This window comes from Macrobrachium rosenbergii, chromosome 41 (assembly GCF_040412425.1).
Source record: "Macrobrachium rosenbergii isolate ZJJX-2024 chromosome 41, ASM4041242v1, whole genome shotgun sequence".
In the NCBI taxonomy this organism is placed as follows: domain Eukaryota; kingdom Metazoa; phylum Arthropoda; class Malacostraca; order Decapoda; family Palaemonidae; genus Macrobrachium; species Macrobrachium rosenbergii.
The window spans coordinates 84,764,405-84,786,982 of record NC_089781.1 but is presented as its reverse complement, the minus strand read 5'-3'; the positions used below and the strand labels follow the sequence as shown (position 1 = coordinate 84,786,982).

Here is a 22,578-nt window from a genome sequence, read left to right as displayed (position 1 = left end):
CGTTTAGCATATAGGAAGTTCTCGAAAACCAGTCTGGTTTTCGAGAACTTCCTATATGCTAAAATATTTTGCAGATGGTATTTTTTTCCATTAAAATGGATTTTTTTCACTTTTGTAACCCTAAAGGTTTTTCTGTAAATAGGTTCCATTCATCTTGGCAATAAAGTCTAAATTGCACATTTCAACATTTCATTTCCCCCCATTATCAAAAAACTCTAAATTCTCTAAACACAAAAATACAGGTTTTGTTTGTCTAATGGTAGGAAGAAAAAAAAAAAAGCTATTTAGATAGATGGCAAATTACTTTAGTGAAGTGAAAGATGCCTCACCACAGACTGACATACACATTCTGTGGTGAGACTACAGCACTGTGACCTTCATTCACTAAGAGGAACTTAACTACCTCCTTCAAAAGAAAGGTGGTCGGTCATTAGCATTACCAAGAACTTATTTTGGTACAAGAATGATGTTAACAGGAAGACATGATACGAATGAAATAAAGGCTGCCAAATTTTGCCACCAGTCATCCGGTAAACATCCCTACACCACTCTATGGCTCTGCCAATGACCTCCTTTCTTTTGAAGGATGTAGTGAATTTCCTCTTAATGAATGACCTTTACTGCTGTAGTCAGCATACAATGTGCATGTTCAATCTCTGTGGTAAAGCATTTCTTTCACTTTACACAGGGTTCCATCTCCAAATCTGAGAACAGAACCCTCTTCATCTCACTTTTGACAAAAACTTTTCGTTCTCAGGTGAGCTTCTTTCCATATTAACTTCCCTAAAACCTTGACATCTTCTTCACACCTTATCCTGTTCATCTGCCATCATGTATGTCTTCGGCCGAAATATATGGCTGCTAACCAGTAGAAACTTTCCTTTGCACTTCATTTTCCAATTTCCAATTATTTCTCATGTATGCCGAATTCCTGAAAAAAATATTTAAGACATTTACATGGTAACTTTTGTAAATGGTCTTGATAGATTTTTAAAAGACAAAATTGCAATAGCTGTAAAGTTGAAACTTTTTCGTCCTTTAAAAATCATTCAATAACACATTAATGAACAAGGAATCTATACAAATTTCAAACAATCAGCATTTAAGACTACTACTGCTTCTTGAACTTGTGCAGTTCAATGTAGCTTCAAATGTTAAAGTTATGAGCAAAGGGTTTAAAAATACAATATTGAGCCCAAGTTTTTACTACTGTAAACAGTTTCTTTACATTTTGCAGTATAATGGGAATTTAAGTCTTCAGAAGTTAAATTGCTTCAATGTAAAACTAATTTCTTTCTAATTCATACTCCCCTAGGGACCTATCTGCAAGTAAGAAGTTCAAATACAAATGTAACAGCCTGAGAATGTAAAAGGATAAACTTGAACGCTGCAGCTAATTAAAATTTAACATTCATCAGACAAAACATACTATAGGCTACCAAACTGTCATCAGACAAAACATACTATAGGCTACCAAACTGTTTAATTTAAAAGATGTCTCATAATTACCCATGCAATGCCTGTGCATAAAATCATTCAACAAAATTTGTCAAGGTCATAGGCTTTGTAAGAGCATAGTTGTTTCATTCAAATGGGGAGGTGTTACCTTACTATCCAGACTAACCAACACTACCAATTGGCAATAGGGTTAAAGAGGTACGACTGTGCCGACTGGCAATAGGGTTAAAGAGGTACGACTGTGCCGACTAGCAATAGGGTTGAAAAGGTATGACAGTGCCAACTGGCAATAGGGTTGAAAAGGTATGACAAGAGCCAATTGGCAATAGGGTTAAAAAGGTACAAGTAACCCATCATGCATAAACAAGTTATAATAAACTTACCTTAATTCTGAACCCCTTTTTTTAGGGTTCTTCTATTTGCTTACTTTGAGTTGTTTTCCTCCTTTTCCTGGCAACTCAAGTTTTCCATTTCTTCTCTCCCATTTCGATGGCTCAATTTTTGTTAAGCCCTTCCCAATTACCTCCTGTGTTAAGAGTCCTCTTCTGCCCATCATACTCCAAGCTGTTATAATGTCATTAGCAGCCCTTTATCAAGGGCCTCTTCTGTTCCAGAACTTTTCTCTAGTACCGCTCTCTCCAATTTCCACCACTTTACCTCAACTTTATCTCAAGTATAATTTTCCATCCATTCTCCCTCTGGTACAAGCTGCAAAAGAAATTCTTAACCTATTACACATGCTTTCTACTACACAAGATGGCTCAAGCATTGGAACTCTCAATATCTTCAGAACATGAGAGTCTTTTCAAAGAACATCAAATTTATTCTTGTAGGCATTTAAAAATACATTTGGCATAAATACAAACTTGGCCTATTAATCAAACAACTTTCAAGGAGAGACACAGATTTTTTGTACAGGCGTTTCAAAAATGCAACCCAATTGATATTCACAGCTAAGGCATTTGAACCCCGATTACAAACCAATGGGAACATTTGATATTCAATGCTGCTCCTTCTACTGCAGTTTGGTTCAGCTGCATAGCATAACACTAATTAGGGGTTTGTTACTGCCATAGATAACCGAAGATGTTAGTCTATATAAATGCTTAATACATACTACTACAGCCGAACCTCTTAAAACTGGCATTCTGTGGTCTGCAACTCCAGTGGTTTGGCTCAATTTTGAATAAGCCACCATTAGATCATTGAGCGGCCACAAGGACGGCGCCACATATTGTTTAAAACTTTTCTCGATCTGCAGAATATCATTAGTGACTTTCACCTTCTAAATTTAATCTTTATTAATTATCGCTATTAGTTTCTTCGTCATTTATTTTGATTGTAGAGGGTAACAAGACAAAAAAAATGAATTTCGGCGATCACTCGTTGCATTTGAATGTCATCAAAAAAGGAAAGAAAAGCACACTAGCATCTATCGAGGAAAATGAATACTAAACATTCGTTAACTTAAGGGGAAGAATAGAAAACATTTACTAGCATAGATAAAGATTTATGCTTTCGCTTCATACCTCTACTACACTATAATAAAACACACTCGAGCCTGGGCAGCGGGTCTAACATGGCTGCCAACCTAGGCTATGTTGTTATCGGCAAAACCCAAACAATCAATTTTCACAAACTCTTTTCTATAGTCTAATGCTTTTATCTCTGCTTGTTGCAGATGACATAAGGCAAAAACAGAAAACAATCACAATACCGTACAGGAGAAATTTGCCAGAAATCATAAAAATATAAGTCAATAGCCGATCATGAATGTATGTTTAACACGGCATGAGGAAACATGACAGAAAGTAAACATTCCAGCACCATCTGGTGGGAAACAAACGAATACAGAGACAGTCCTAGCGAGTTAGCAAAGCATATTTCGATTTTTTTAAATGTCGATTGCACCAAGCGGCATGAAGATAAAGTTAACTTTAACACTAGGCAAGATTCATTCCGTATAATATAATCACCCTTTCCTACTCGAACCTTTGCTGTCGAACAAAGCTACACCCAAGTGATGTTCTGAAAAGTGAAGGCATGCTCTCTAACCCCTTGAAGCTTAAATATTTATTCTTGAGAACAACAAACCAATACTTTATGGCCCATTATCTACCAAGTGAAAAAATGATTTAACAGAAAACTAGGAGAATAGCTTATCCCTATGGGAATGTGTTATTACCCCTCAGAAGCCCTTCCTTACATGGATTCCATCTTTCGTAATGGTTACTGCAAGCAATTATATCAAACCTGACTCTGGAACTGCATAGGAGGCATCATTTTATATTAAACCTGCTTGCTGAATACGAAGTGCTTAAGTGATATATAGCATTACTATATAGCATTACATCTTCATTTAAACTGGCATGGTAGCCTAGAATGGGTCACTTAAATTTTAGCATCTGCACACTAACTGATTAATGAAGACTTAAGTGCCATGTGGTAGACTATGCTAGAAGTAGGTAGGAGGATGTGAGTTTGGATAACTAAGTACTGTCCCTGTACTAGAAATCTTCAGGAATGTGGTGCAGCATATGACAGCTGGATGGGGAGCGTCAAACACCAGTTCTACGACTGTGGTAGAGTTGAAGAGCAAAAATTACTTGTTTTAATGGATGTCACAATTTGGTACCAGACCTCATTCACTATACAGATGTACAATACCGTAAGGATTTGTGCTGGATGGTACTTAGTTTTGAAAGTCAAGCTCAATTAAGAAAAGTAACAAACTCTGTGAAATCATGTGCATATACTTTTGGCTGTACAATTTGTAAAATGGAGATATCAAACTGGTAAGCAACAGTCTCAGTGCAATAAATAATGCCTAGATTATGCATGGTAGATATTTAATAGTATATCCAAAATAAATATCTGTGAAATTTTACCTTAATTTGTTTAAACAAGTGATCACATATAACAACTAAACTTTTCAACTAGATGATACTAACCTTCCACACAAACGCTGAACACATCTCTTAGCCCTGAAAGTTGAGCGATCAACTTCAATTTACACCCTTCACCTGAAGCTTCCTGGAAAAAAATTATACAATAAAATAACAAAAAAAAATACAGTACACCTTTAATTTCTAAAATTACCTCCATTTATCTCCTTACAAAATTCTACAGTAATATCAACAGACCTGAGAGAGCTTGAGGTGCCTGTAATGTCTTGCAACATTATGTACAGTTCATTGGTTTGTTATGAACAGATTCCAGTAAAAGTGCAGAAGAAGTGCACAACTTGTATGCAACTATTCTGCAGCATTACCAATTTTCCCCATAAAATATAACTACAGGCAGTCCCCGCTTATGGGCGGCATCGGTTAACAGCTCTTCAGTGTTACTGGGCTTGCTATCGATGTCGTTAACCACATTTTCGGCACCGATATCTGGTTAACGGCATCGTTAAAGCGGGGATTTCAGGGCTGATATCCAGTTAATAGCGCCGCGGGGATTTCGGCGCTATTATCGCCGATTTTCAGTTCTTGGCTCTTGGTGGCCAGGGACAGAAGCCCCGCCGTTAACCGGGTTCTGCCTGTTTCCTTGTATTTGGAATCTTAATAAATTAAAACTGGACAATTTAGGAAGTGGAATCTTAACAGTTCCGAACTGGAAGAAAATGGTACATCACTGGAATCCAAAAATGGTTAAGATATAATCCTTAAGACCTGCTGTATGAGATTCTAGCAAAGGCAACTCAGTGGTCATGATGTAAGCTGCTAATTCCTTCCCTCCAGCAATGAAAAGGATTTTATTTTTTGGGGGACATGCGATTAAAACTAAAAAGCCTTTTGGTGCAATGAAGACTGCAATCTATACATAATGTTCCTGCAACTAAAAAAACTAAAGCAGTCGGCAATACCCAATAATGTTTATATCCTTCTCATTTACACTACTGCCTGCTTTGAAAGCTCAAAATTTCTTAAAAATACCAAATACACAGATACAAACTGAATTCAAAACTTGATTGTATGATCACAAACAAGTCCTGCTCCATAATGAGAAAGACCCAAAGGCTATCAAATACAGTCATATATCAAAAACTGACATGGTTTTGACATGTGACAAGAAAGATTAAGTAGCACCATTACAAGGGCCAGTAGGAAGGCACAGATTTAATGCAGACAGTAAAGACAAAGATTGGACCACCTGGGAGTTCATGCTTAAAAGCATAAGTGTGTGATACCATGTATTTCATGTCTACTTGTAGCATAAAAAAAAGACAACATTAACAACCATGACAACCCAATAACCTTTCATCATGAATGTATGTAAAAAAATCAACACTATCACACAGAAGAGTTCAATTTCTCTAAGCAGATGTAAGTCAGCTAGTATCTCTCTCAGATCTTTCAAAGATGTCTACATCCCATCAAAATCAATCTTGAGTTCACGTTAACCAAGAAAATTTAAATAGCAGGAAAACAGCTATTCAGTCACAAAAAATATAAAAAGTCCTATTATATTACTTTCACTTTTGTTGGAATTCTAACTTATAAACTTTAGTTTCCCTATTATTATAATAGTTTAACAAGACCACTGAGCTGGCTATCAGTTCCCCTTTAAATCATACAATCAACCATTTCACTATGGTCATAAAGTTGACATGTAACATGCTGTGAGAGAGAGAGAGAGAGAGTGTGTGTGTGTGTGTGTGTGTGTGTGTGTGTGTGTGTGTGTGTGCGCGCGCCTGACAAATTTAAACTGTAGATTTAAAAATTGTAAATTTTACAAGGAAAATTGAGTCTGCAATAGTTAATGGGTAAACTGCAACGTTCATTGTGCCATGTAATACAGTACTGTACAGTATTACACAATTTCAGAGTGAATCACAGCCTCCATATTCACGAGAATCCACACATCAGAATAGTTAAAACCAAAGATTGCAATGTGACCATCAATAAAAGCAAGTACTTCAGCAAATAACATACCTTCCATCCAGATGAACAACTGTTCTGGCCTGCTAATAGGCTTTAACTACTTGCTCTCATGGCTGATTAGTTCCCTTCACATCCTTCAGGTCACCTCTGAAAATAATATATACTTTTTAATTCGATGAGTTATGAAAATGATATTTTTATGATAAAATAAAGTTTGTTCATACTTACCTGGCAGATATATATATAGCTGTATTCTCCGAAAGGACCGACAGAAATTCAAAACTTACGGCACACGCAGATGGGCCAGGTGGTTAGTACCCATTCCCGCCGCTGGGAGGCGGGCATTAGGAACCATTCCCATTTTCTATTCAGATTTTCTAGAAACTAGATCTACTGTCTCCTGAGGGGAGGAGGGCGGGTACTATGATTATATATATCTGCCAGGTAAGTATGAACAAACTTTATTTTATCATAAAAATATCATTTTGTTCATGCCACTTACCTGACAGATATATATATAGCTGAATCCCACCATTGGAGGTGGGAAGAGACAGAATAGGATTTAGGAAACAAAACTATGTAGGCGATTGACGCCTTGGTTCCTTACCTGTTAGCATTGCTGACTTCGTGATTACTGTCACCCAAGCCTGCTTCTGCTTTACTAGAAAACTCCAGCGAGGTAGAGACCTATAAAGCTGGTGGAATCTAGATGATCTGTCAACGGGGGCGAGACCACAATGTGACTAGACCATATGACCTTACTTTGAGGGTAAGCGACAAACTAACAACCACCTGACCAAGCCTAGTTACGTCAAAAAGATTAACATAAACTAAGGACTGGGGCGACCACCACTGGTGGAGACCCAACGACCATAAAAATCAACACAAGAAATATTTAAAAACACACCAAAACAAAACTAAAGGAGAGGATGAGAGTCGCTTTCTGTTCCCAAGATCGTATTTGCGGAAACGTAAGGTCCCAGCGCACAGCAATTCTCATAGGACGTCTTCACTTCTGTGAGATAATGAGAAGCAAAGACCGAATTGCTTCGCCAAAAAGTGGCACCCAGAATGTCATTGAGAGACTGGTTTTTCTGGAAGGCCACTGAGGTAGCAATGGCTCTCACTTCGTGAGCCTTAACCTTGAAAGTTCTCAAATCTTCGTCTACAACACTGGAATGGGCGTCTATGATGGTGCTTCGTAGAAAGAACGCCAGAGCATTTTTTGAGAGAGGTATATCAGGCCTCTTAACGGAGCACCAAAGATTGCTAGAAGGACCTCTACAATCCTGGGTCCTCTGCAAATAAAATTTTAGAGCCCTGACAGGACACAGGGTTCTCTCAGGTTCTTGTCCAGTGATGTTCAGTCAGACCCTTAATTTGAAGGACCTGGGCCAAGGGGAAGACGGGTTCTCATTCTTAGCAAGAAAATTGGGGCTCAGAGAACAGACAGCATTAGGGCCTCTGAAACCTATAATCTTGCTGAACGCTTGAAGTTCACTAACTCTCTTCGCCGTCGCCAGAGCAGTTAGGAAAATAGCTTTCTTGGTTATATCTTTGAAGGAAGCAGAATTTAAAGGTTCAAACCTCTTTGACATCAGGAACTGTAGAACCACATCTAAGTTCCACGAAGGTAACTTTAGGGAGGCTACCTTAGACGTCTCAAAAGACCTAAGAAGATCATGAAGGTCTTTATTGTCCGATAAGTTCAGGCCTCTATGCCTGAAGACCGTCGACAGCATACTTCTATAGCCTTTGATGGTAGGGACTGCCAGGTTCAAATCCTTTCTCAGATATAAAAGGAAGTCCGCTATCTGGGAAAGAGAGGTCGTGGTGGAGGAAATTCCCTTAAATTTACACCACTTCCTGAAAATGATCCACTTGGACTGGTACACTGCGCTGGAAGAGGCTCTCCTGGCGTTAGCGATCGCCTTAGCCACTGGTCTAGAAAAACCTCTCGCTCTGAGCAACTTCTCGATAGTCTGTATGCAGTTAGACTCAGAGCGGGAAGGTTTTTGTGGTACCTCTCGAAGTGGGGTTGTTTGAGAAGATCTGTTCTCAAAGGAAGCGTTCTTGGAAAGTCCACCACGAGAGACATGACCTCTGGGAACCATTCTGCTGAAGGCCAAAAAGGAGCGATTAAAGTCATTCTCGTCCCTTCTGAGGCTACAAACTTTCTGACGACTTCCCCCAGAATCTTGAATGGGGGAAAGGCGTACAGATCTAGACCCTTCCAGTCCCAGAGAAAGGCATCTATTGCTAGGGCTCCCGGGTCGAGAACTGGAGAGCAGTAAAGGGGGAGCCTTGTGGTCCTTGAAGTCGCGAAAACGTCCACCAGGGGACGACCCCAAAGCTTCCAAAGGTCCTGACACACTTCTGCGTTCAGAGTCCATTCTGTTGGCAGAAGCTGATGTTGTCGACTGAGAAGGTCGGCGCGTACATTCTCGACCCCTGCTACAAAACGAGTGAGAATCGTCACCCGGCGAGATAGTGCCCAAAGCAGGATCTCCTTGGCGATCAAGAACAGGGACCGAGAATGAGTACCTCCCTGTTTCTTGAGGTACGCCAGGGCCGTGGTGTTGTCGGAGTTGACTTGAATCACCCGACCTGCAACTTGATCTTCGAAGAACTGAAGAGCCAGGAAAATCGCTTTCAGTTCTTTTAGATTTATGTGCCAGGACACCTGTTCCCCTTTCAGGTGCCTGACACTTCCTCCCCTAGTGTTGCTCCCCATCCCCGACATGGGACGCGTCCGGAAAACAACACTAGGTCGGGGCTCTGAAGATAGAGAGAGACCCCTTCTGCCAACTTTAAAGGATCGAGCCACCACCGAAGATGGTCCTTGACAGAGAGAGATCCTGAGAGACTCTTCTAAGTCCTCCTTGTTCTTCCAGTTGTCCGCCAGAAAGAACTGTAGGGGTCTGAGATGCAACCTCCCAGGAAACAAACTTCTCCAGTGATGAAATGGTCCCCAGCAGACTCATCCATTCCCTCACCAAGCATGTTTCTTTCCCCAGGAAGGCCGAAACTTTTTCGAAGCAGTGCTGCTGACGTTCCTGGGATGGAAAGGCTCGAAAACCCGCTGAATCCATCCGAATCCCCAGATAAAGAATGGACTGAGAGGGGATCAGATGAGACTTCTCTAAATTTACAAGAAGTCCCAGGGACTTTGTCAGTTTCAAAGTTGAAAGCAAGTCCTCCAGACACCTTTGTTCCGATGAGGCTCGGATGAGCCAGTCGTCTAGATAGAGCGATATCCTTATGCCGGCAAGATGAAGCCACCGGGCAACGTTCCTCATCAGGACTGTGAACACCATCGGAGCTGTACTCAGTCCGAAACAGAGAGCTCTGAACTGGTACACTCTTCCCCCAAGGACAAACCTCAAAAACTTTCTCGACTGAGGATGAATGGGGACATGAAAATACGCGTCCTGTAGGTCGAGAGAGACCATCCAATCGCCTGGTCGCAGTGCATTGATAACCGACTGGGGCGTCTCCATTTTGAACCTCTCTTTGACGACAAAGTTGTTCAGTCTGCTGACGTCCAGGACTGGTCTCCACCCCCCTGACTGTTTTGGAACCAGGAAGAGACGATTGTAAAAACCTGGAGACTCCAGATCCAGGACTCGCTCTATGGCCCTCTTCTGGATCATTTCTTCCAGCAGATCTAAAAGAATCTGTTGCTTCCCCGGACGGTAAGAAGGCGACAGATCTCTGGGAGTAGAGGACAGGGGGTTTTTCGAGGAAGGGATCCTGTAACCTTTTGAGATTACATTGAGGACCAGGAATCCGCCCCTCTCTACTTTCCAGGCTTCCGAATACAGGAGAAGCCTGGCTCCTACTGGTGTCTGGAGGTGATGAAAGTCACTTCTTGCCCCTTTGGGAAGAAGGGGCTCCGCCTCTGGAGAGACCTCTTCCTCGCGAAAAGGGTCTAGAGGAGGAAGATCTCCCACGAAAGGGCTTCTGTCTCTTGGAAGTCCTTTAAGAAGACGTAGAAGGGACCACTAGGACGTCTGGAAGACTGAGCCAGGAGATCCTGAGTAGCCTTCTCCTTAAGGCTGGAGGCGAGATCCTTGACAAGCGGCTGGGAAGAGATGGCTAGAAAGAGGGGCAAAAAGTAACTCAGCCCTCTGAACAGGAGAAACTGACTTGGCAGCAAAATTGCAGTACAAAGCCCTCTTCTTTAGAAGGGTTGTACCAAAATGTGAAGCCAGTTCATCAGCGCCATCCCTGACGGCCTTGTCCATGCACGACAGTACACTGGACAGCTCCCCCAGAGAAATGGAATCCGGACTACGAGTTCTTAAGTCCAAGGCCCCCAAGCACCAGTCCAGAAAGTTAAAAACCTCCATAGACTTGAAAAGTCCTTTCAGATGGTGGTCGGTCTCAGAAAGAGTCCAAGACACCTTCGCTGAAGAAGAAGAGACCTCCTGACGCATCAACGAGGCTCGCAAAATCACCTTGAGAGGAAGAAGGAACTCTTGAGCCAATTTCCTCTCTCCTGTCTCATACCACATTCCAGCTTTCCCACAATCTAGACGGGGGAGAGCGAAGGAAGATTTCCACTGAGACTTCCTATCTTCCATCCACGCATTGACTCTCTTGAGAGCTTTTCTGGTAGCCAGAGAAGTCTTCATTTGAAGGAAGCCGGGCGATTTCCTCGCCTTCGAAGAAGCTAACTGCGAAGGAGGGGAAAGAGGAGCAGAAGGCTGAAATTTATCGGGGAAAAGCTCCTTCAGCATGCTAGCCAAAACCCGGTAGTCGGAGAAAGACGAAAGAGGGGGCTGTTCTTGTTCTGCAGAGTCCGACTCCTGAGACAAATCAGCCTCTACGACAGGAGCGACAGGAGAGTCTTCCGGGGCTAGAGAGAGACAAAGACCTTTGGGTCCAATTCGGCCCAGAGACCTCTTCTCGTGGGAAGAAGCTGCCGAAAAATCGGGAACAACTCGTACAGGAGCGTCCTGTCGAGCGTCCTGACGAGCGTCCTGAGGAGCGTCCTGACGAGCGTCCTGATGAGCGTCCTGACGAGCGTCCTGCTTCATAAGCAGCCGAGCGTCCTGAAGAGCGTCCTGTCTCACAAGCTGCCGAGCGTCCTGACGAGAGTCCTGACGAGCGAGCTGCCGAGCTTCTTGACGAGAGTCCCGAAGAGCGTCATGCAGGGATCGGGAATAACGAGAAGCGTCCTGGGGGGCGTCCTGCCGAACGCCAAAACGAGAGCGAGAAGCAGGGGGAGAGGCAAGAAGAGCGTCTTGGCGCGAACTCTTACTAGCGGCAAGCCTAGCTGCAAGAGGAGCGTCCTGATCAACCAGCGAGTCACGACGGGGCAAGGAGAGCTGATGATCCGCAGAACGATGAGGGCGACTACAGGAAACCGCAGGGGAGAGAACGAACGAAGAGAAGGAGAGGAGAGACCTCTTAGACCTTTTAACTGGCAGCGACAAATCCTTTGCGGCGCCACGGTCTTCCTTCTCCTTAGCAGCGAGAAGGGAAGCTAACTGCCGCTGCATATCTTGGATAAGACGCTTCGAAGGAGAGGAAGCCCTATCAGGAGAAGGGCTGCTCTTATGAGAAGAAGAGGGGGAAGGAGACGTCCTCCTCCTTCTATCAAGAGCGACAGGGGCTCTCTTCTTGGTGCGGCTGGGACGTTCAGCCACGTCCTCCTCCGAAGAAATCCTGGTCCTCTTCTGCGGCGGCAAATCTCGCAGCCAGTCGGGAGAAGATTCAAGGCACGGGAAAGAGGAGAAAAAGCGTCCTTCTTCAACGTGGCTCCTCTTGAAAGGACGAGAGTCCAACCGAGAACGTGACCCCTTAAGTGGAGAGGACGCCTCGGAGGACGAAAAAGCAATCTCTAAGGATGCGTGCGAGCACGATCCTTGGCAGCCTGGGAGACGTCAACAAGGTCTGCGAGAAGGACGCCAGATCGGTGGGGGTCCCGTAACCCTCTTGCGGCTTTCGACATGCCCATTCCCTAAGTCCTGGGAGTTCGGCAGAGGTCTAGGCCTAGAGGCATTATAGGGCCGATCTGACGCCCTCCACAACACTGGGGGATCACTACACTTCACAGCACTTTCGATCGCCAACACTTTAGACTCCAAAACTAAATGAATGGAGTTCAAAATCTCGCGATAAGGCATTACCTTCCGCAGACGCAATCACAGGGTTAGAAGGCGACTCTACAGGGAAAGGAGCATTAGTAGGGTTAACAGGTGATAAATTAATACCTGACTCCCACCTACCGACACACTCCTGGAGGAAGACCTCCTTACACGATCACGCTCTAGCTTGCGAACATAAGAATCGTAAGCCTTCCAATCAGAATCAGGCAACGATTCACACTCCTTGCAGCGATCATCCAACATACAGACATGCCCTCTACATCTCATGCATACTGTGTGAGGGTCTACCAAGCTTTCGGTAGCCTCACCTTACACTCCTTCACAACACACACCTGAAACTAGCAGAACTAGATCCAGACATCTTGTTCAAGGAAAAAGCCAAAACCAAAATCAAAAAGTCCAAAAAAAGCGTATGCCAATCCACAAAGCCAAAGTCAAAACCAAAAGACAATCAGAATACTTAGTGGAAAAGTTTTACGAAATCCAACGGCGGAGGTATTGACAACAGGTGTTGACAATACCGCGACAGAGAAAATCTGAATAGAAAATGGGAATGGTTCCTAATGCCGCCTCCCAGCGGAATGGGTACTAACCACCTGGCCCATCTGCGTGTTGCCGTAAGTTTTTGAATTTCTGTCGGTCCCTTTCGGAGAATACAGCTATATATATATCTGTCAGGTAAGTGGCATGAACAAATTTAGTATTAATAACAGCAGTATAGGTTTAGGAACCACAAATTATTTTACTGATGAATACAGTACTTTCAATTTCAAGGGCTGTTACCTTAAGGTCTTGCAACTACACTTTTTTTAAACTTTTGTAAATTAATTTCTGTGATAAGGTTTAATGTTACAGGTACCAGCATACATTCATCAAACAATGCACCAATAACAGACTACACTAAATTTTTCTAATAATTGCCCCACAATAATATCCATATTTCAGAACTGTCTTACCAGCAGTACTAAGTTTTCCTAAAGTTTTTTTTTTTTATCCTTTCATCTCAGCTGAAGAATGTGTAAAGTCACCTACAGAGCCGTCTGCGATGTCTCCACTGAGTGCGTCATTTGCTAAGTCTCCGCTGAGCAAGTTTTCTGTGGTGGCGTCCCATTTTCTTCACCTATACAACTGGTCACACCTAACGTGCCAGGTCACACGAATGCAATCATTTAAACTATGTATATATTTGTTCACCTGTTGTCAAATGTGCACCTTGTATTTCTTCGTTCACAGGCATCAAGATTATATCCATATTTGAGTTCTGTCTGTTTTTATATTGTAAAGTGTACTCGCTCACTGTATATTACTGTTAATTATTATCGACCTCAGGTCACTCACGATCTCATTGTCTTTTGTGGCACGGCGCCAGTCTGCCACTATATAAACTGCCTGGATCTTGAATAAAGTAGCAGTTCTCTTTTACCTGCTCATATTTTTTGCACCTCTAACAGTGGTGACCCCCGGAGTAGTCCTGGAGCCATTAGCGGACCCATACGGCGGACTCATCTTGGCTCCAGGAACTTACTCGCCTCTTAAGCGGACTAATTACGGTGTGCTGTAACCAGCGTTTGGGCGTGCTGACTCGTTGGCAAAAATCACTTGCTAGCGTCGTAACGGACTCGCATGGCGCTTCCGAAAAAAGTTTTGGCGCGAGTACCCACTCCAGTTAAGAGGGCAAAAGAGCGAGCATGGACGTGGACATCCCACTCCCTCGTGCAATTAACCGCGAACCTCGCGGAATTTTGTCTACTTTCCTCCCATCTCACCCGTGCCTGCTCCGTGACGGGGCTCTCACGCTCCTCCACACCTATGCCCGCACCCGCACACTCCCGGCCCGGCAGCACAGTCACGAGCCTCCCTGTTCATAACTGCCACCGTTCACTCAGGACCCCAACGATGTGGCTGTATAATAAGTATCGAGAGCCAGTTCAGGATAATACGGACCTTACCAACGAGGTGCTGCAGGCTGACACAGTCCTTAACGCCATGCCGGAGGAAATCTATAGGAAACTCATCCAGCGGTGTCCGCCGCCACGCCCCTCACATACCACCTCCTGAAGAAGCCCTCCTCGAGATGTGCTCCCTACCAACTCGCGGCGGGCCGCCTCGCCATCAACCTTGCCGTCAACCCGCAGCAGGATCTAAGCGCGATGGAGTCATGGGGCATGATCAAACCTGCTCTCACTCCCAGACTTCGACGGTATTTTTAGAAAGCAGCAGGCAAGTAATGCCCGTCAGGGAGATCTTCCTTCGCCAGCTCCTCCCAGAGGTCCGCACCCAGATTCCTCAACCTACACCATGCCTAGCTCAACGTCCTCATCCACACGGCGCCCAGCACCCGACGGACTGCGTGAAGGCAACGGCGGTTAACAGCGCACACTACCAGTGAACTCCATCCAGCAGGAAGAAGGCGCGGAGCAGAAAGTCAATGTCGTCTGGGGCGCCACCGCCCCACAACAGAAGTGAGTTCCATGCCTGTGCCACTACCACAAGCGGTTTTGGCAAAGATGCCCGGAACTGCCCCCCCACCCTGTTCATTCGCCCGTTCAAAACGGGGGAGGCGGCCAAATAGGACAGACCGCCATGGCAGCTGAAACCCAGGCCCAAAAATCATTAGGGCTTTAACGTGGCGACACCGTCTCCGGCAGAATGATGCTGGTAACGATTTTATTTCCGTTAGATCGATCTTCCCGGCATCCATAGGACCTCAAATTTGTCTGAACCGGATCCGGCTGCCCCCACGGCCGCCAATGGATCCCCATCCTCTTTGGCACCAGGCCCCCATTCATCTCCATCCTTGGCCGGAGTTATTCTGGACTTAAGTGTGTCGTGGACGGGACCCCGCTCCTGGGTGCTGACTTCCTTGCTCACTTCGGTTGGCAGTCGGCGCCGGGCGAAGCGCCTCCTCGACACCGACTCCTGCAGGTCCCCCCTTTGGCAATGGGACCCAAGGCACCCACCATCTGCTCTGCCGCCCCCACCAGTATGCACAGCTGCTGACGGAGTTCCCGGACGTGTTCAGGCCCGAGCTCCGCCAAACTCCTGAGGCCCCAGCCAAACATGGCATATACCATCATATAAAAATCTAATACCCCCTACACATGCAGAAGTTCGGAGGCTTCCCCACAGCGCCTTCAGGAGGCCAAAATGCATTCACCTGAAATGGAGCAGATGGGAATCTGCAAGAAAGCCTCAGTCCGTGGGCCTCCCCCCTCCACATGGTGCAGAAACCGGATGGCTCCTGGAGACCCTCAACAGGACTACAGACATCTTAACATCAAACGGAGCCCGACCACTACCCTGCCGAACATGCAGGACCTCACAACCTCCTTTTCACGGGGAAAAAATATTCAATAAATTAGATCTTTTAAAATCCTATTTTCAGGTACCAGTCGCATTATAGAGGATATACCAAAGACCACCATCATCACGCCTTTGGGTCCCACGTGTTGCCTTCTCCACCTTTGGCCTGAGGAATGCCGGGCGACTTTCCAGCGGCTCATGGACAGCATCCTGGGGACCTGAAGTTCTGCGTCCTGCTACATGGATGATATCCTCATATTTTCCAGGTCCCAAGTTAGCACCAGAAACACATCCGGCAGTCCTGCAGGGCCTGCAGGAGAACAACCTCTTTGTGTCAACATGCGACAAATGCACTGTTTGGCGTCCAGAAAGCTGACTTCCTGGGTCACGAGATATCCCGGCAGGTGTCCGCCTGCTCACATCCAAGGTAACAGCCATCACCAGGTTCCCCACCCCCACCTCCGTCAAGGCCGTCTAGGAGTTCCTCGGGATGGTGAACTTCTACAGGTGGTTCATCCCAGGGATCGCGCACACCACAGCCCCCTGACGGAAGTTCTGAAAGGCCAACCAAAGTCCTTGTTGTGGGGACCCAGCTAGCAGCAAGCCTTCTCCCTGACGAAGGCCGCCCTCGCCGAGGCAACCGCCTTGGCACACTAGCATCCCAGCGCCCCCTTCCTGTGGTGCTGTCCTGGAGCAGGTCATCAACGGCGTTCCCCAGCTCATCGCCTTCTTCATCAAGTTCAACCCCGCTTAGGCCCACTACAGCACCTTCGACAGGGAACAATGCGTTTATCAGTGTACCGAGCAGTCCGGCACTTCAAGTTCCTCCTGGAGGACACCCTTCACAATCTTCACAGACCACCAGCCGTTGGTTCACGCCTTCACTAAGCAGGGGACGCATGGTCTTCAGGCAGCAGCAACACCTCTCAGCCATAATTAAATTCACCTGCTCCATTTTGGTACCTCCCGGCAAGAAAAATCCTGTGGCAGACGCCCTCTTCAGAGTCGAGCTGAACGCTTTGCATTTAAAATACGATCATGAAACCCCAGGGAACAGGTCGCGGAACCAGAAACCCCAGCCTACTTCACAATTATCATTCCCTGAAGTGGAGGGACGTGTCCCTCACCCTACATGGCCCAAGTCTCCTCTGCAACATCAGTACTGGGTTTTAAACTTGGTTCCAGCCTCCGCGCCACCAGAATGATGTTCGAAAATCATTCATGGCCTCTCACATCCCTCCGGCAGGACATTGGCCAAATATAAAGCTGCTGTTAGGGATTCGTCTGGCACGGGTTTGTTGCAGAAAGACCCAGGACCTGGGCAAAACAGTGCCTGCAGTGCCAAACCAGCAAAGTGGGGACGTCACAAACAGTCGGGGTAGGCGAGTTCCGCAGCCAGGGTGGCGCCAACCACATTCACATCGACGTCGTCAGCCCCTTCCCCATCAGGCGGGTCCAGATATCTCCCTGACGGTGATAGATCGCTTCAACTCAGGTGGCCTGAAGCCACACCAATGCAAGAAAACCACCGCCAGCGCTTTAATGAAGGCCCTGCTCTCCAGTTGGGTCAGCCTAGCCTTTTGTCCGGACCACATCACAACCGACAACAAAATATAAATTTCCTGTCCGATAAATAATACGCCCTGGCTTGGCTGCTGGGGACAACGCATCTCACCACCACGGCCCTAAACCCAGCGGCCAATGGCTTGGTCGAATTACGGTTTCAAAGGTCCCTGAAGGCGTCTCTCATGGCCCGCTGCACCGCCATAAGGACTGGAAATATCAGCTGCCGTGGGTCATCCTCGGCTTGGAGGACCGCCCCAGGGCGGCGGTGCCGTCCGCGGCTGAGAAACCTACGGTGAGTCCTTGTGGTCCCGGGCGAACTTGTGACAGAAGATCGCCACAACCCATCGCTGCAGAGGCTCCGTGACGTAGCAGCAAGTTTGCCCCCTGCAAGCAGACATATACCAACAGGTTGGCCATTTTCACACCGCCAGGGCTGGCATCCACCACTCACGTCTTCGTCAGGGATGACGCCGTCCGCCCGCCACCTACCAAACCCTACAGGGGCCCCTTCCGCGTGCTGGAGCGGAATAACAAGGCGTTCCTACTTGCACTTTCCGGGAGGAACAATTGGGTATCGGTAGACTGGGTCAAGCCCGCCCTCCTGGAGGAGGACACACGCGTCACCGCAGCGCAACCCCTACCCGGTCATCCTTCGCCACAGCCAGGCCCCCGCAAGCAGCGGGCACGCGGACACCCCAAAAAGCCTTTTCCTCACCGCAGTCAGGCAGCCTCACGCACTGAGTGCTCCTTGTCCCTCACGCAGCCGTGTAAAATGCACCCTTCAGCGCCCAGCAGATCGCGCAGACTGATCAGATCGTCCCCATGTCTTGGGGAAAATTTGTAAAGTCACCTACAGAGCCGTCTTCGAAGTCTCCACTGAACGCTTCATTCGCTAAGTCTCCGCTGAGCAAGTTTTTCTGTGGTGGCGTCCCATTTTCTTCGCCTATACAATTGGTCACGCCTAACGTGCCAGGTCACACAAATTCAATCATTTAAACTATGTATATATTTGTTCACCCGTTGTCAATTGTGCACCTTGTATTTCTTCGTTCACAGGCATCAAGATTATATCCATATCTGAGTTCTGTCTGTTTTTATATTGTAAAGTGTACTTGCTCGCTGTATATTATTGTTAATTATTATCGACCTCAGGTCACTCACGATCTCATTGTCTTTCGCGGCACGGCGCCAATCTGCCACTATATAAACTGCCTGGATCTTGAATAAAGTAGCAGTTCTCTTTTACCTGCTTGTTTTTTTTGCATCTCCTACAAATGTTCATCCAGTAGTTAAGCTATCACAATTAACAACTTTTGACAGTATAACAAAAGGAACTAATCTTGTAGAAACTGTGTAAACAGTCATGTGTTCAATTTTACCAAAATGTTATTTTCATGATAAAATTAAGTTTCATATATACTTACAAAGTAATTTCATAGCTATAGTTTCTAACTCGTGAGGCAGCTTTTATTTTCAAATATCGCGGTAGCACTTCGGTAGTTTAGTGTAGGTGACAAGTCCCACCCACCAGCGGGAGTACTGGAAACGACTTAGCAGAAAACCTTACTCTGTTTGTGCCCTTATGCCCATGAGAGGGGAGGGGGGAGGTTCCAACCTGTAATTACATGGCAAGTATATATGAAACTTAAATTTATCATGAAAATAACATTTTCATTTAAGTAACTTACCATGTAATTACATAGGTAAATCCCACATTGACAGGAGATGGGATGCATGGACATATTCTGCTCCAAAACATTTAAGTTATGGTAATGACTTTGAAATAGAAAAGTTGCGGGCACTGAAGACAATGCTTTTCGTTCCCTTATTTGGCAAGAGAGCTACTGCAGGTAAATACTCCCTCTGGTTGGTGCTCATCTTAACCTGTAGTGGTGTGGCGTTATAGATGTGGAGCGCCTCTACTTAGCTGGGAGCTCTGTAGTGAAGGATATGTCCGATGGCTAACAAAGCTTACAAAAGGTGCCCTTGCCCTGGGCGCAGTACCAGAATAAAACAATCAGACAACGCTTTTACCTACACGGAAAACATCACAACACATCCACTGAGACTGGTGGGTACTCCAGGTACACTGTACCCCCTGGATCCTGAAAATTCAACACTCTACTTCAAGGCAAAGAGATAGGAGAAAAGAGAGATTCCTATGCTTCCCCCAACAATACCATACCAGCCACTGATAATGACTGCTGGGTACTGCAATTTTCAAACACTTTCAACTTCTTTAAACAGTGAGACGCGAAGATCAGTTCACACTTCCAGCAAGCCGACTGCAGAATGGAAGCGAGGGACGTAAGTGCCTGAAAGCTAATAAGGTAGGGTCTGTCCAGACATCATGAGCTATCACTTTAAAAGTAGGCAAAATGTCCTCCTGAGCCTGAGAGTGCGCCTCAGAAATTAAATCTCTGGCGAAGAAGGACAATGCATTCTTAGTCAGAGGGTGAGACGGGTTCTTGACATAGTACCAGAGTTACTGGATATTCCTTTGATCTCAGTCCTGCCCAGGTAATACCTTACTAGGAGGACAAAGAACTCTCTTCTTCCTCAGAGCCAAGGTATCCGTTAAAGTCTTAATGGAGGGAGAATGGGGCCAGGGCTTGGAAGGGTCCTCGTTCTTGGCTAAAAATCCAAGGGTAAAGTAGCAAGCTGCATCTCCTTGTGAAAATATCTACCCTTTATCAATGGCTTGGAACTCGCTAATATGTTAGCACCACGAGGAAGAGAGTCTTCCGAGTAAGGTTTCTCCGAGAAGAGGACGAAGGGGTTCAAAAGCAGGACCTGTCAGCCACTTCAACACTATATCCAGATTCCAGGAGACCGGATCTTCCTTTCTTGCTTGGACGTATCAAAAGACTTGACAAGGTCGTTAAGATCTGGGATTGGCACCAGATTCAGGACCCGTGTTTAAACACTGAGCTAAACACAACACAATACCCCCTTAAAGGTGTAGGACGAGAGATTCCCAGATTTACTCAGTTAAAGAAGGAAATCCGCAATTTGGGTCACAGACGTCTCAGAAGAAGAGATGTTAAGTCTTAGACACCAGCTTCAGAAAATTGCCCACTTAGCCAGTAAGACACGGTTAGGAAATCGACGCCTACATCTTGTAATAGCCTCTGCAGCGTGCCTTGAAAACTCTTATGCTCTGAAAAGCTTCCAGATGGTCTGAGGCCTGTCAGGGCAAGAACAGATAGACAACCCTTTGGTATCTCGCATAGTGAGTTTGTCTGAATAGACATGGTTTTTAAAGGGGAGTCTCAAAACTCCACAACTGTACTGGAATGTATTATTTCATGGACCAGAACTGATTTATGAGAATCATCGTAACTTTGCGACAAGCAAAAGAAGTTCAATGTTGAAGCAAATGGCATATCAAGTGGGACCAATCTTGTTGAATGGAAACCCCGGGCTATGAGGAATCAATAAAAACCAGTTTGTTGGTAAAAACAAAAATACCAAAACGTTAATACAAACATAGCCTAACCTACACTATAAAGTATACTCTTATTAGTAATTATTAAAAGCTAATTCGATTCATGCAAAGTGACTTTGATTATTCAATGGAAATCGTTTTAGTGGTGTTTATTTATCACATAAACTGTAATGTATTATACTGTACTCTATTCACTCTATTATACCAGCGTCAACATAATGAATCGTCACCCTCATCAACTAACTGCCTACGTCATTTTTCATTGATTTTTAAATCAAATCTGTAAATGTATGTTTAATTCCCCTATATCCAATAATATTCTCATATAATAATTTTATTCTTAATTGTAGTGTTTATTATATAACCATGCGATCATGTTTTGATCTGAAATCGTTTGACGTGTTTATTTCGCCGTATTTAAACAGTTCAGATGTTATTGTAAATGAGTCTCTAGTTTTATATATATGGGGCAAGTATAAACGTTATACTAAGTGTTTTCAAGTATAAACATAACTAAAATACGTCTCATTGTGAAATTAATCTATTTTCATTAATAGATGACGATGGCTGTTTGGGGGCATTTGTTTTGTGCAAAATAAATTCAAGATTCCTTTCGCTATTTTCACTTGATTTCATCATAATACGAGCTTTACCCATGTTTCTTTTATCGGTGTAAAAATGGCAGTACTGTGTTCTTTTATGCCCAGTAGTTTTGATTAAAATACTTTCTCTCCAATTTTTTTATTACAGTCGAGGTTCATCCATGTTGCCGATGCACAATAATTTACTGTATAGTCAATAGCAGCTTGAAGATTGTTTTCTCAGCTTCAGCTACAACTTGCAGCTTAAATTTAGCAGTACTGTATATTTCCTTGACGATCTTTTATCCATTCCGAATAAGGGTATAATGTAAAAATATATCAGTCCTGTTCTACTTAACGTCATTTGTGCCATAACCTTGTAATTGTTTATTACCATATGATGGTTGAAATACCAGGTAAACAGCTGTTGTTATCCGATTCGGTCATAAGCAAAACAACAGTTTCTCGTTCGGTTGTTTATGGCTGTACACATTTACGCAAGAGTATAACATTACTAACAATACTTTTATCACTCTCTCTTACTTCTTTAACTAGAAGATGGGATACAGAGATGGAAGAAATTTTGTCTATTGTAATTTGGTTTCTCTCACTGCCTGATTACGCTGCTGCCTGCGCCCGCACAAAATTTAAAAATATTTTATAAATATTGCTGTATCGTATTAATTGCTTACCCCACTGCAAAATCGAATTATCGTAAGATGAATTATCGTAACTCGAGCATTACCTGAGTATTTTAATAGTTTTATCACAAAAAGTGCATTTAGTTATGAAAATGTGATGAAAATACAGTAATTAGTGAATATTTCCCAGCGAATAATGCGTATGAATGTTCCATAGATAAATCCGTGAATGAGCGAGTCTGTGAATCGTGAGACCGTGAATACTGGGGGTTTACTGTATCGTGTCTGTTGTCCATGTTAGAGGGTCCGAGGCCTGAGAAAAGCACCAGAGGAAGGCGATGGTTCCTTGAGGTAGCAAACGGGTCCAATGTCGGCCTTGCCCATAGTATCGCAGATTCCAATAGACCAGGGGATCCAAAGTCCACCTATTAATCGACAGCTCAGCTCGTCTGTCAAGAATATTTAGTCTGTCCTGAAAATCACTCGATTTGAACTGTCCACAGTAGAACGTCCCTTGCTGTCTGGCATAGCGAAAAAGAGTGCTGCCTCGCTTTCGTATGTACGTTAGGGCTGTGTTATTAT

The 22,578-nt window shown here is 44.7% G+C and overlaps 1 long non-coding RNA gene across 2 annotated transcripts in view; it reads right to left on the bottom strand.

The window, feature by feature from the left end:
* Nucleotides 1-366: 366 nt before the first annotated feature.
* Nucleotides 367-22,578, bottom strand: part of LOC136826948 (uncharacterized) — a 29,604-nt gene continuing 7,392 nt past the window's right edge. The window contains exons 1-5 of one of the 2 annotated variants that reach the window (XR_010849764.1): nucleotides 18,751-19,539; nucleotides 6,393-6,488; nucleotides 4,410-4,491; nucleotides 1,842-2,166; nucleotides 367-931 (exon numbers count right to left, since the gene is read on the bottom strand). This is a non-coding gene — a long non-coding RNA (uncharacterized lncRNA). Of the gene's footprint in view, nucleotides 932-1,841; nucleotides 2,167-4,409; nucleotides 4,492-6,392; nucleotides 6,489-18,750; nucleotides 19,540-22,578 lie in introns of those variants that run through there. The other variant, XR_010849763.1, reaches the window with a different exon arrangement.